The sequence below is a fragment of the Crassostrea angulata genome, chromosome 1 (assembly GCF_025612915.1).
Source record: "Crassostrea angulata isolate pt1a10 chromosome 1, ASM2561291v2, whole genome shotgun sequence".
Lineage (NCBI taxonomy): Eukaryota > Metazoa > Mollusca > Bivalvia > Ostreida > Ostreidae > Magallana > Magallana angulata.
Window position 1 is genome coordinate 30,913,071 of NC_069111.1, and position 14,476 is coordinate 30,927,546.

General features: G+C 31.9%; 1 pseudogene; it reads right to left on the bottom strand.

Annotated features, from left to right (window-relative positions):
* Window positions 1–4,607, bottom strand: LOC128192109 (uncharacterized; annotated as a pseudogene).
* Window positions 4,608–14,476: the final 9,869 nt, after the last annotated feature.

Sequence of the window (14,476 nt, forward strand, 5' to 3'; positions counted from 1 at the left end):
TACAACCATTGGGTGTTCACTTTCATCCTTTGGCGTTTGTTAGTTTAAATTACTTTTATTGCTTGTAAAGATTTGTCTGATGAGTTTGGATTAAGAGTTTTAATTATTGATATGACAATAATTTGCGAGATTCCTTAATTTTAGTTGTGTAAAAATGTTATTCACATCAGACATTGTATTGTAATTTTAAAAAAAAATATTATATTTTTGGACTGTTAGAGACATAAGGAATTTTAAAAAAATTGCGTGACTAAGTATCTGAATTTTTGGATAGTGGTCAAGTTTGTGTGTGTTGTGGAGTTTATTTAAAAAAACACGTTTTTAAAAAGAACTTCTTTACACCGTTCATTGTTTCTAATCATAATGTCAAGTATTTTTTACTATGTCAACATGGCTTTTAATATGTTTTTTCTGAGAGGACATGTTGTTGATATTTTGAGTATCAAACATCTTTCCCCTATTTTAAAAAGCGGTGCTATAACTGTAGAATGTTTAAAGATTGATCCACAAAATTAAGAATACATGAACTACCTTACAAACATACACTGACGTGTGGTTTATTTACACGAATAAAAAAAGTTTATGTTGGTATTAAACGTCCGTACTTAGATGACGTTAGTTAAATGTTGTTTGCATCAAAATGTAAGGATAGTCAAATCTAGAAAAAAATGGTGTTAAAACTGGTTGCATTGAGTATGTTTTGTGTGTTCTTTCAGAAATAGACCACCCGAAATGTTGACAATATGAAAAACAAAGTTCAAATTACAAAACATTTAAAATGGCCTTGGTGATTTAAAATCATCAAATGTTAGTCCTTTAGATAATCTGAGCGCATGGTTTTTATCAGGAAATCCAGTTTTTTTTCCTATGAGCATCCACGGGTCAAACTCTTGTCGATGTATTTTCTTCTTGGGACCACTGTCTAAACTTAATTCCAAAACCGTAGTCGGACTCCCACCCAATCGTGTTTGCTTTGATATTGTAAAGGACAAACAATTCTCCTTTGCTCGATTTGAAAACACTATGAAACAATCGAGCTTGTTTTTGTTTTCTTGATTTTTTCCGCTCGGAATTTCCTGATAGATGAGCACGAATTCTATGAAAATTTTTCAAATAGAAGTCTTCGGATGTACCTATCAAATCCAGGGACTGAGTTTGTTTAAGGAAGGTTGGTAAGTTTTCTATCATGACGCAGTTGATATAGAGCATGGCTTTTTGAGGATTGACAATCTTTGTATGAATGGTTATGTTACACAGGAAAACGTCGGCGTAGGCTAATTTGACCTCATCTTTGTCTACTACCCCAGGGGCAACTAAACCAACTTATAATCTAAAACAGATAATATAAATATATATATATATATATATATATATATATATATATATATATATATATATATATATATATATATTGTGACTACCTTTTAAAAATATTCCTGATGCATGTATTTATTGTTATGATCAAAATGTCTACTTTATCAAGAATTGAATTAAGGTGTTGATGTAAGATACTGCAGTACGATTATAATTGAGATGTGTTAGTTGAAGTCCAGTTAAACAACCAACCTTATTATTTAGAATTCAGATAAAAACCCTTTACCCTGATTTATTTGGTAAATTCTTCATTGTCATGACAACTCTGTTCTTTTCGTAACTCAAAGAACACTCAGTCTTGGGCTTTATCGTGGGTTCCTCTCCATCCCACAGGATTGCCACAGGTTCTAGTGTGCCAGCGTCTGTGCTGTCTCGGAAACTCTCTAAGTCTAGCTTCACAGAAAAGGCTTTGTTAAACTTATCAATGTCATGCTCGACAAACAACCTCTGAGATATTTTTTGAAGTTTGAACTTCTCTGGGAATAAACTGTGCCGTTTCACCATTGCACGTTTGTCCACAATACTGAGCTACAATAAATATAAATATCATGAACAGAAACTCATAATGAGGGTTATGAGATGAAAGAAATAAATGTTTAACTCATAATTTTTTTTACGAAGCATGTCAATCAACATAATAATACAAACTGCTTCAAAATGGAGGGTAACTTTCAACACCTAAGGCTAGTAGTCCCTATGACTTTCATCGCCGATATAGTTGCAGAAAATGTTCACCAATGTGATATTTTTTTTTAAAGCTGATAGAGCATTGGAGGTTAATTGCAATTTGTAAGACAAAAAATAACTAATAACGTCCTTAACATTTAAACCTAACACAAAAACAACATAAACATAATTTATTTCCTTCCAAGCCGAGACTTTAGAATTCTATGTAATGTATTAGGTACGGGCCATTGGAGACACAATAAAAACCTTCATTCGACGTATGGTTCAAACTTTTAAGATTTCAACCAACGTATAAGCATAGCCAATGGATTTGAGGCTTTAGATATGATTAGATTAGATATGATATATTGTATATGCATACTTAAACATTTAGTCAAATTTCAGTCGCATTTTCATTTAGTGAACACATTTCTATTTTATCCCTTATTTTATGATCCAGTCTAATGTATGGAATTTTGTAGCTTGCAGAAAACAGGCAAAATTTAATTATCTACATTTTTCTTGACCTTTTCTCAATGGCACGGAATTGCAGGTTAAATTCATAGAGAGGATGACAGAATAGCTCCTCTCTTTACAGATAAATAGAACGTCACTTTGGCAAAGGAATTTAATAAAAGTTATTCAAGTATCATCAATTCTAAAGACCTCGTTTTAATTTCCTATAGCATCTTTTTTACCTACATATGCCTAATAAGACTTTAATATTGCAATATCTTTAATGGCGTAAGTTTTGAGTAACTTAAAGAAAACTTTGTTTTAATTCAAAGAAAACGGGTAATTCATTCACATATTCTATGGTGTTTTCTTATTTATCACACGTTGTTTCAACATACATATGTACTAAAATTGAGGTCGGCTTATACATGTATTTACCTGCAAATCAATGTGCTGAGGTGTATCCACAGTTTGTAATGGCACATCAAGAGACACCTTCTTTGAGTGTTTAAAAAAGAGAATGTCTTCTTCGGGTTTAATGATTTTCTTTTCCTTTTGAGGGATTTTGATTATGTAGAAGGACTCGATTTCTGTTGCATGGAATTTTATTTCGTCCCCCTTTCAAATTAAATACGATAAATGTGATTAATTGAATATATGTATCACATTTCAACCAATATTTGTTCATACGCATAAATGTTACTACTTTATATGATTACATCTCAATCATAGATATAAAAGGGGGGTTCTTTGGAGTCCAGTCAAAAGTTCCACACCATTTTGATAGAATTTCAGTCATTAGCTTGAAAATCATCATTGAGCCAAAACTAGCAAAAGTAATAAGGCTTCAGTTTTAATATTATTATAATATATATGAGTACTGTGACTGGTTTTTATTGTTTTTCAATAATATGACTATGTTTTTGTAGAACTTGTTTTCTGATTGACATTATACTTCATTGTGTATGAACATATAATATGACAAAGGTTTTTGAAATCACTTAGTAGTTTTTTGTAACATTCGTTACAGTCTGAAAGCATCGTTGGCACATACATGTGTGTAATATGAAAGTACCTCGCAATGGGCCACTCTGGATACCCAGTTGGACTTGTTCTTTATCCTTGCCTCATACCTATATCCTTCTTCTTTTTCGTCTCTATTTACTTTGACAGAAAAGGTGACCAGTGCTTCATCTGACTGATTAAACACTAGAACTTTCTTCTTGTCGCTTTTATCTACTAAAGTGTAAATATCTGTGCACATTTTCTCCAGGAATCTCAGAGTGGTGTCCCTTAGTTCGTCAGCCCTCTTTTCCTGTAACGATCCACGTGGTAATTATCGGGGTACTCGAGGGTAATATCAGGGGACAATGTCAATTTAGATATGCATGAGCTTTGAGGATACGTATATTTAAAGGAAATGATTTTATAACTAAAAATGATAAAATAATTACTGTTTAGCAAAATCAACCCCAATATTTTAGGTTTAACAAACTACAATAAAACTATAAAATTAACACAAAAAAGGTTGCTTTTGGACGACCAATTCTCATTTTTTAAAGCATTACCGAGCATTGTTTCCCCTTGCTATCTATTTGTCCGACGTGGGAGCAAAGTCAACCCCTGACATTGGTTTGCGGGGTGTGGATATTTCCCTGAAACGTTTAGAGATAAAATTTTACTAAAATTGTATTTCATTCATCCTGATATTTATTCATAAGTTAGTGTTTTTAATAACTACGTTTTCTCAAAACTATCGTTCGGTCAAATGGTTTGGTCAATTATTTGAGCAAATGCGGTTCTAAATAAACCACATTTTTCTTACGTTCGAACTGTATAAAGCCCTTTACGTTCTGTCAGTTTTTCGACTGCGTCTTCACCATTGCTTAAAAATAAAATATATAATGTAAATATACAACTGTAACGTCCCAGTATCCTAGCATTGATATAAAGATTAGAGAATACATGTAACCTAAATATTTAATATACCGTATAATGAAATAATATTAAAAAGCAATTCGATCTTGCTTCAAATCCAGATTAGTACCTAGTTATTAATCATAAAGCAAGATGATATAGATCACTTTGTGAATCCTAGATAAATACCTCATAGGGTTTACATCTTGCCTTTCATTTTCAGAATCGCTGCAATTAAAAAGTTAACAAAGGAAATTTTGAAAATACAAAAGTGCGTTTAAATAATAACAATTCGCAGTGGTTCAATTTTTGACAGGTAAATTCGTGGTTACTCAGTCTTACACAATAATTAACATCCATAACCACTTATAAAGTATAGGGGAGGGGGAGGGTAGGCAAATTTTCGAAAAATATCCTGCTAATCATGTAGTACTCGTGGAATTACCTCCACGAGAGATTTGGGCCGGGTAACACTAAGGGAGGATACCTGGGCTTTTATGTTATAGGCCCCAGGGTCAAAACTTTGACGAGCTCACTTCTAATCTCATTCTCAATTTTTCCCAAGGTCTATTTTGTGGGGAAAATGAGACTGAGATCGAAAGTTAGCTTGTCTAAGTTTTATGCCCCCGGGGCCTATAACATAAAAGCCCAGGTATCCTGACCCTTGGTGTTTTTTTGCAAATGAGATAAAACGCACTTTGGTGGCATATATTGACTCAAAGCAAGTAAAAGAATTAATCTCGACAGGACATCAATGACCGATGCTGATGAACTATAACACACGAACAACACAAAATCTGATTTCATCATGAAATGACTCAGGAAATTATGAGTCTCTGAATACACATCAAAACGTGTTTATCAGGAAGTTTTTAGGACTGTAAGCGTATTCATTTCAGTTTTTATGTCTATTGTTTTTTGATAAAAGATGGGGAAAGATTTGTTCTCCTATTGTTTTTGTGAAAATGTTTACAGTATACCAGAACTTTACATACATACTGGAAATAATAGAATTACCTTTCAAAATCTGGAGAGACGTTCGTAGTCACTAAAATGTTAAATGTTTTGATGAATAATATTACTGATTTTAAGATTTAACAACTTTCATATAAATGATTTTTGAAAACAATGTGAGTTTAGTTTTGCACATCAATTTCTGAAAGAATTTCGTTTATTCTTAGGTTTAAAGAGATCGACCTCACCTTTCAGTATCTGAGGACCATGTACCATGACTTTTGTCTACTTGATTTCATTGCTTTGTATGGATTGTTGTCTTTAGGATTTCACAACTGTATTTTGATGTTGTTTTACCGATTTCCCTACAGTTTCATAATAGTTATTGTCTTGATTTCTTGCTTTGAGATGTTTGTTAAAAAGTCTTTTGCAAAACTTGGTAAAAGCCGATAACCTCGTTATACACAATTGTACAATGATTGTTGACTTTGCGTATAGTTTAGTATCTTTATTAATTAATTTTACTACACCGGGTTTTGGCTATTGTTTTCCAATTGCACTTTTTTGTATATGATTGTTGTCTTTTGGTCTCACCGTAATGAATACAGTTTCCTGAATTCATGTACATGTAGATCTATCAGAACAATGTATATAAAAATTATAATCTAATTGTATATAGGGACACCCCATTGATATCACTAACGGTATTTATTTGTTCATAGGTAATGTTTATATCGACTAATTTCAACGTGTGTGTGTGTGGGGGGTGTAATCGTATAAGTTAGTTTTAGAGTAATGAAAGTTGATAATTTAATGCTCTTATTACAAATACCCACCTTTTTTAAATAAAGAAAACACACCCCGCATTATATCCACCATATCTGCTATGCTATATTTCAATTTCCAGCTACTCTGCAGTCAATAAAGAATTTATCATGCAATCATATAACTAGGACACAAATCAAGTGCAAATGGGCAAATAGCACCTTAATTTCGATCACCACATTTATCATTATTTTGCAAAATAAAATGCAAAGTGGATTTTCCTAGTTGATTATTACGATTGGGACTAGTCACAACGTGAGAATTAATTTAAATCTGACAAGAAATAAAAACCCAAGAATATAGATGAATATTTATTCAACATCAGTTTAGCTGAATTTGCTCTACTGATTATTGCTGGAATTCATTCACAAATGTAGATATTAAAATATTTCATGTTTTTTATCTATTAAATAATTTAAATTTAGTTTTAATTATCAATTTAAATAATGTAAATGTACGGCTTAAATGAAGTAAACAGTTTACAAGTAATTCATTTATTCTCTTTCCCTTCAATAAAAGAGCTGCTAAATTCTATTTAAGGATTTTGCCATACTTTTCTATTAGCCATAATTTAGGAATATTTACTTTGCCAGAATTAAAGGAATGAGTTCTTTATTAAAAAGGGAAACGTTTAATGGAAAATGGAAAGCTTGTGGCTGAGTTGTCAATTCTACCAAGAAATCTTTTGATTTTGCAGAAGTGGTGAAACTTAAACCACCAGGAATCCTATAATTATATAATTCAAAAAATGCGCATTGAATTTAAATTAAAGTGGTTTTTTTTATTATCTTGAGTATTAAGTCACGATAATCAACTTCGATTTTTGATTTTTGTCTTAGTTATATGATTGCATGATAAATGCTTTAAATATTGTCTGCAGAGTAGCTGGAAATCGATATATAGCATAGTAGATATGGTGGATATAATGCAGGGTGGGTTTTCTTTATTTCAAATAAATATAACTTATAATTGTTAATGTATTCAACTGTAGTTTGAGCAAACTCCTAGAATTAAACGTAAGACATTACTGGTAATATCCGCGCGTAAAATCACAAGATGGGTTTCGTAGATTTTAAAATATCGCTTTTATTTTTCCGACAGATGAAAACTAAATAAAACTATATGATAAAAGTTTGGCATTCGCGATTTGAAGTCCTTGCGATTTGATGCAAAACAGTTAAATCATTGAATTAAGTACTGGCATAAGATAAGGAATCTACAGTATACTCGGTCACACGTTCTTCTTAATTACATTTATAATTTACATTATAATATAAATTCCTGTACAAATTCTTCCCAGTCATTTACTAATTTCTAGGGCTAAAGAATTATGATTTGACTCAATAAATAAATGATGGACAGAAAAACTTCTTCTGATTATGCTTTTCAATCCCTTGACTAAATCCTTTTAAATTATTACTGGATGGGGTGGAATCATTGCCTTCATTTCTTTTATAAATCAGTGGCAAGACTTAAAACATAAAACCATTTATAATTCCTGTGTATTTCCTTTTTTAAACACATCATAATACAGATATCACTTCCAGAATATGTTTATATTTTACAGATGTTTGTCTTCCACTTAATATAATAAGTTGAACTTTTTGATTTACAGTCCACGTTCTCACTCTTTTGTACAGGTAGTTCCTTGAAAAGTTTCTAGAGTATCTCAGATCTTCCTCGAATCTTTTCGGTAATTGTATCACTAAAAGTGAGCTTTTCTGATCAAAATTTGTCCATTGGCTGTCGTCGGCGTTGTCGGCGGCATTGTCGTTGTAAACTTTTCACATTTTCTTCTTCTTCTTCTCCAGAACCACTGGTCAGATTCCAACCAAATTTGGCATAAAGCATCACTGGGTGAAGGGGATTCAAGTTTGTTTAAATGAAGGGCCGCGCCCTCTTTAAAGGGGAGATAATTGAGAATTATTGAAAATTTGTTGGTATTTTTCCAAAATCTTCTCAAAAACTATTTGGCCAGAAAAGCTTAAACTTGTGTGGAGGCATCCTCAGGTAGTGTACATTTAAGTTTGTTCAAATCATGGTCCCCATGGGTAGGGTGGGGCCACAATAGGGGAATCAAGTTTTACATAGGAATATATAGATAAAATCTTTAAAAATCTTCTTCGCAAATACTATTTGGCCAGAAAAGCTCAAATTAAACTGGAAGCATCCTCAGGTTGTGTAGATTCAAGTTTGTTCAAATTATGGTCCCTGGGGGTAGGGTGGGGCCACAACAGGGGAATCAAGTTTTATATGTACATAGGAATATATAGAGAAAATCTATAAAATCTTCTTCTTAAAAACTTTTAGGCTATATAAGCTCAAATTAAAATGAAATCATCCTTAGGTATTGTAGATTCAAGTTTGTTCAAATCATAGTCCCTGGGGGTAGGGTGGAGCCAAAATAGGGGGATAAAGTTTTACATAAGAATATATAGAGAAAATTTTTAAAAATCTTCTTCTCAAAAACTATTAGGCCAGAAAAGCTCAAATTAAAATGAAAGCATTCTCAGGTAGTGTAGATTCAAGTTTGTTCAAATCATAGTCTCTGGGGGTATGGCGGGGCCACAATGGGGGAATCAATTTTTACATAGGAATATATAGAGAATATCTTTAAAAATCTTCTCAAAAACTATTAGACCAGCAAAGCTCAAATATGGGTGGAAGCATTCTCAGGTCGTAAAGATTCAAATTTGTTCAAATCATGGTCCCCGGGGGTATGGCGGGGCCACAATGGGGGAATGGATTTTTATATAGGAATATATAGAGAAAATCTTTAAAAATCTTTTTCTCAAAAACAATTAGGCCAGAAATGCTCAATTTTGACTGGAAGCATCCTCAAATAATGTAGATTCAAGTTTGTTCAAATCATGGTTCCCGGGGGTAGGGTGGGGCCACAATTGGGGTATGAATTTTTATACAGGAATATTTAGAGAAAATCTTTAAAAAAAAATTGTTAAACTACCGGTATTAGGCTAGAAAAGCTCAAATTGGCGTGTAAGCATCCTTAGAAAGTGTAGATTCAAGTTTGTTCAAATCATGGTCCCTGGGGGTAGGGCGGGGCCACAATGGGGGATAAATTTTTAGATAGAGAGAAAATCTTTAAAAATCTTCTTCTGAAAACTATTAGGCCAGGAAAGCCCAAATTTGAGTGGAAGCATCCCCAGGTCGTATGGATTCAAGTTTGTTTAAATCATAGTCCCGGGGTACAGTGAGGCCCAATGGGGGATGAATTTTTATATAGGAATATATAGAGAAAAGTTTTTAAAATCCTCTTTTTAAAAACTATTTAGCCAGAAAAGCTGAAACTTGTATAGAGGCACCCTCGGGTAGTGTATAAATTCAAGTTTGCAAAATCATAGTCCCTGGAGGTAGGGCGAGGCCGCAATGGCGGGTTGAATTTTTACTTAGGAATATATAAAGAAAATCTTTAAAAATATTCTTGGAAAAATTTCAGTCCAAAACTCAGTACTTTGTTTGAAACCTCAGGTTATGCAGATTTAAGTTTGATGAAACCATGATTCCCTAGAGAAAAGTGGGGCCACAAAATGGGGGGGGGGGTATATAGGATTAGAGATATATCTTCTTAGAGGTACAACAACAAAAGGGGCTTGATATTTACCAAAAAAAGATGTGGATAAAAATTGGCAGATTTTCAATTTCCTTTTTAGCAAAATCTACTGTACTTAGTTGTAAAGATATTTTGATTTCGATACTGCAATGCTAATTTGATCAGAGTTAAGGCTCAGGTGAGCGATGTGGCCCCTGGGCCTCTTGTTATTTTTATCAGGCTGTTTCTCAATGCTCATACTAGGACAGCTTACATATAAGAAGGCAGATTTCCACCCTCCCAATGACTTGTTGGTATTGTTGCTTTCCTTGTTTTTTTAATTGTTTAGCATAATGTCAGTTGTTTTCAACAGCTTTCAAATCTAAAAGAATGAAGGGATTTTTATAGTTTATACATTGTGTGACATTTACGCACTGTCTAATATCTTTTAAATGAAGAATAGTTTAAACCTATTTTTTCTTCACATACAATTAGCACAATTTTAACTGTACTTTAGTACTATTATTGATAAAGTCATGATCATAATTAAAATTTATATTGACTTACTTTCGATATTAACATTAAGGTTCCTGTGTTCATGCCCTTAGTCCACATAACGCGCACACTTTGCTTAACTCCATAAGACTTGGTTTACATCAAATAGCTGTAAATAAGTTTCACTGTATTTCCCCTCAAAATAATCCTCATAACGGTTTACACAGGTCTAAATTTTGTAACACAAAGATGATCAGGAAAGTTAGGCATGACCATTGTTGCCAAATTCAAAATTCACAAAGCGCGAGCCTCTGAGGCCAGAAATATGATAAGGGGTAACGCTGATTTTATGTTTTCAAGTGCTTGATGGCCATAGTAAAAAAAATTTAAGTAGCAGTTTTAAAGGACAATAAATATGCTAGCGGGTTCATAACTCATTCCTGTCTTTATATTGATTAAACATTGCGGCTAAAATAGTATGTACATGTTTAAAATTATGATAGAAAAAAAAGATTTTCCCTGGTGACGCCCCTTTGCAGTACAGGGAGAGGCTGCGGCTCTTGCCTGTTTACAAATGGCAGCCTTTGTATTGAGGTCAATATAAAATAACCAGCCTGTGTGTAGAACATACATATATAACCTGTTTGATAGTGTCATCGGATTATCAATTTGAATTTAAGGTTACAAAATTAAACTATTTGAAGAAAGAAGTACAGTTTATTGAGTTTATTGAGTGAAAGCAATAGACAGTTTATACGAATGAGCTATTTATAGAACAGAAAATGAACTGTTGTGCGCCTTTAACACGATTTGGCCAAGTTGTAGCCGTAAATTTTATATTATAACTTGCAAAGAATTGCCAATTAGCTAGGTTAAGGCGGAATATTCAATGATGGTAAGGGGGGAAACGGGCAGTGAAAAATAATATGGTTAACTTTGACAGAAAACAGCTAGATGCTGAAGATACGGCTAAGGTTTGAGGCTAGGTCCGGTTATGAATAAGATGGAATCCATCTAACATTCAAAGCGTTTTCCAGGTACGCCTTTGATACTCCTAAGTACGGCTACAATTTAACCGGAAAATGTCTAAGTTCACCCTACGTCCAGCCGGAAAACGGCCAACATTTTCGTACGGGTAGAGAAATGCCCGTGGGCTAAAATGATCACGTGGCGGTGAAAAAATTGACAAGTTGGTGACGATGTACACAAAGATAACAGCTCAACATTGTATGAAGCATAGATAGCGATGTGAGGATCGAGGTGTTCACATATGTGATAAATTGAAGACCCCACAACTGTACAGGAGCGAGTAAAAAATACTGGACTTTGGGTGAAAAGAATGTACCCCGCCCATCGTAAGGAGAGCTGGGCCAGGTTCATGTCCATTTCTAAACCTGTTTTGATATATTCTATCAAGTTACTAAACAAAAACATATATTATAAGATACCCCCTTTTTTAAAAAAAATCAACGAAACCTACGGGGACTAAATAGTCTATATCTCTGTATTTCCGTCTGTCTGTAAACCATTCAATTTGTTCCAACCTCGTTTTCCATACTTGTTTTCATTATAGTTAAGTGAATTGATTTGAAACTTGCTGCTTGGCTTCAAAAAAATAGAAAAACTGTCGATCAAGTTTGCCTTTGTTACTTCTAATTATTAATAACAAGTATTTGAGTAATTCATTTTTAAATGTGACTCGTATTTACGGTACACTTGATCAGTGTTCAAATTTTATGAGAGAAGACTCGTGTTTTTGAAACCACTGATACAGTGAAATACAACAGAAAGATATCTTAATATATATGTTGTTGTCCGTTGTATATATACGATAACGAAAATATATTTTGATTTTGACATATATTTTAATAAACTTATTGCCATTAAAAGCACATATTATCCTTGCAAACAATATTTGCTTGAATATGCAAATAAAAAAATATAATGATAGCAGCTAAAAGTGCATGGCACGCCAAATTCACAAAACTGAGCTAAACGCAGTTTCACAGTCGATAAGTTAGATTTATCACTTGTAAACTGTAGTAGTTTACGGACAGAAAACTATAGTTAACGCCGTTAATCTATTTTTAACATCTGTAAACCAAAGTTGACGCGACCGTCTATGTTTCAGAACTGTTAATCTAATTAATACTTAAAACAATCATTTGCAAGTGCAAACATAGTTTATCTGATAAATAAAGTTTCATGATTGATTAATAACATTTAACTATAGTTAACGAATATAAATTATAGTTTTCATATATGAATCTATACTTAGAAGCACAATATATTGTTAACATTTAAACTTAGATTATCATTCATAAACTATAGTTCACGACCATTAAATATAGTTTTACAGATGTAACTATAGTTAACTAATCGTTAGCTATTGTGTACGGTTTGTTGATTATGACAAACGGTCGATAAACCTAGTTTATCAAATGTGAAATTGTGTTCAGTTCATTTTTTTGAATTTTGCGTGTCATATAGAAGTGGTTCGACATTCAAGTCAAAGGTAAATTAGAAAGTTGACGTTATTTGGAAAATGCACAGTTATAAATTCTCTAATAGTTTCAAAACTATTGCATCTGTTTACAGGTCTGGAAAACCCAAATATTGAATTCATTAAAAAACTAAATAAAATTATTTATAACTTTTTATGGGGTAAGAGAGAGAGAGAGAGAATTAAACGCAAGTCACTTGTAAGATCAATAAATGAAGGTGGTATTGGCCTTATAGATGTGGAGTAATTAAAAAGTGTAAAAGCGGGATGGATCAAAAAACTCTATACCAAGAAAAGTTCTCTTAGAAAATATATAGAAGACATATTGAAAATTAATGGAATAGATTTTAAATATTTGTTGAGAAGCAATATTGTTAAACCAAATCATCTAAATGTTCTTAAAAAAATTTCCCAAATTTTACAAAGAAATTATCTGCAGTTTTAATGAATGTGAATCCCCACATGTATCACGAAATCAGCTCACCGAAAACTTGTGGTTAAATAATGTTATTGAATGTAAGAAAAAACCACTTTTCCTAGAATCGTGGATAAAAAGTGGTATCCTATATGTTAAAGATATGTTTACAATAGATGGTTTAAAAGATTTAAATGATATTATAGAAAATCTTAATGAAAAAGAAACTATTTATGTGAATATCTTATCATAAAAAACGCTATTAGAAAGTTGAATGTATATTATTCAAATGTAAACAATACTAAAATTCAAAATCCATACTTTCATTTCTGCGGAAAAATAAAACCGGAACATGAGAAATGGGATTCTATTATAAAATTTTATTATCAAGAAAGACACAAAAACCAATAATGGAAGCAATATGGTCAAAAGAATTCAATATATCAAATGATCAGTGGAAAAATATATACACGGCTAAGATAATAAACGCATTTCATAAGCAAATAGCAGAATTTCACTATAAACTTCTACACAATCAGCTAAACTGCAATTATAACGTAAATAAATGGAATAAAGATGTTGGAAAAATTGTGAAAGTTGTGAACAAATTGAAAATATAGAACATTTAATATATGGATGTTCTGAAACAAAAAGAATATGGGAAAAAGTATCAGGAATATTAAAGTTTAATATAACATGGAAAACAATTGCTGTAGGTTTTTTCTATGAATTTACAGACACAACGAAAATTGTCAATAATTCATATCTTTTGTAGGGTATAAAATATATAAATATAAAATGAAGTGTAGACTACAAAACGAAATTCAAAATGAGAATGTGCTTTTAAATACTCTGGAATCATCTCTTTATTATTATTACTGTATTACATTGAGTGCAAAACGTGTCAAATCCAGTTACAAAATTTTGGAAACACTAGCAGACCAATTGTGATTGTATTACTTTTTTTTTTCCTTTTCCATATATATTTGTGTATGCATATAAATTTCAAAATATATTTTGATTTATATATTTGTATAAGATTGATACGAACATTCTATCAATGACTGAATGTTATCCCCCCGTTTCTATTTTACATTACTATTATGTAATTTACATGTATGCATATAGACCATGTGTTAGATCATATTAACGTCTATTTATATATGTTTTAAAAAATACAATCATAAATACTAAAGTATAAATACTAATATATATATATATATATATATATATATATATATATATATATATATATATATATATATATATATATATATATATATATATATTGTACATTATATATATATAATTATATGATTTA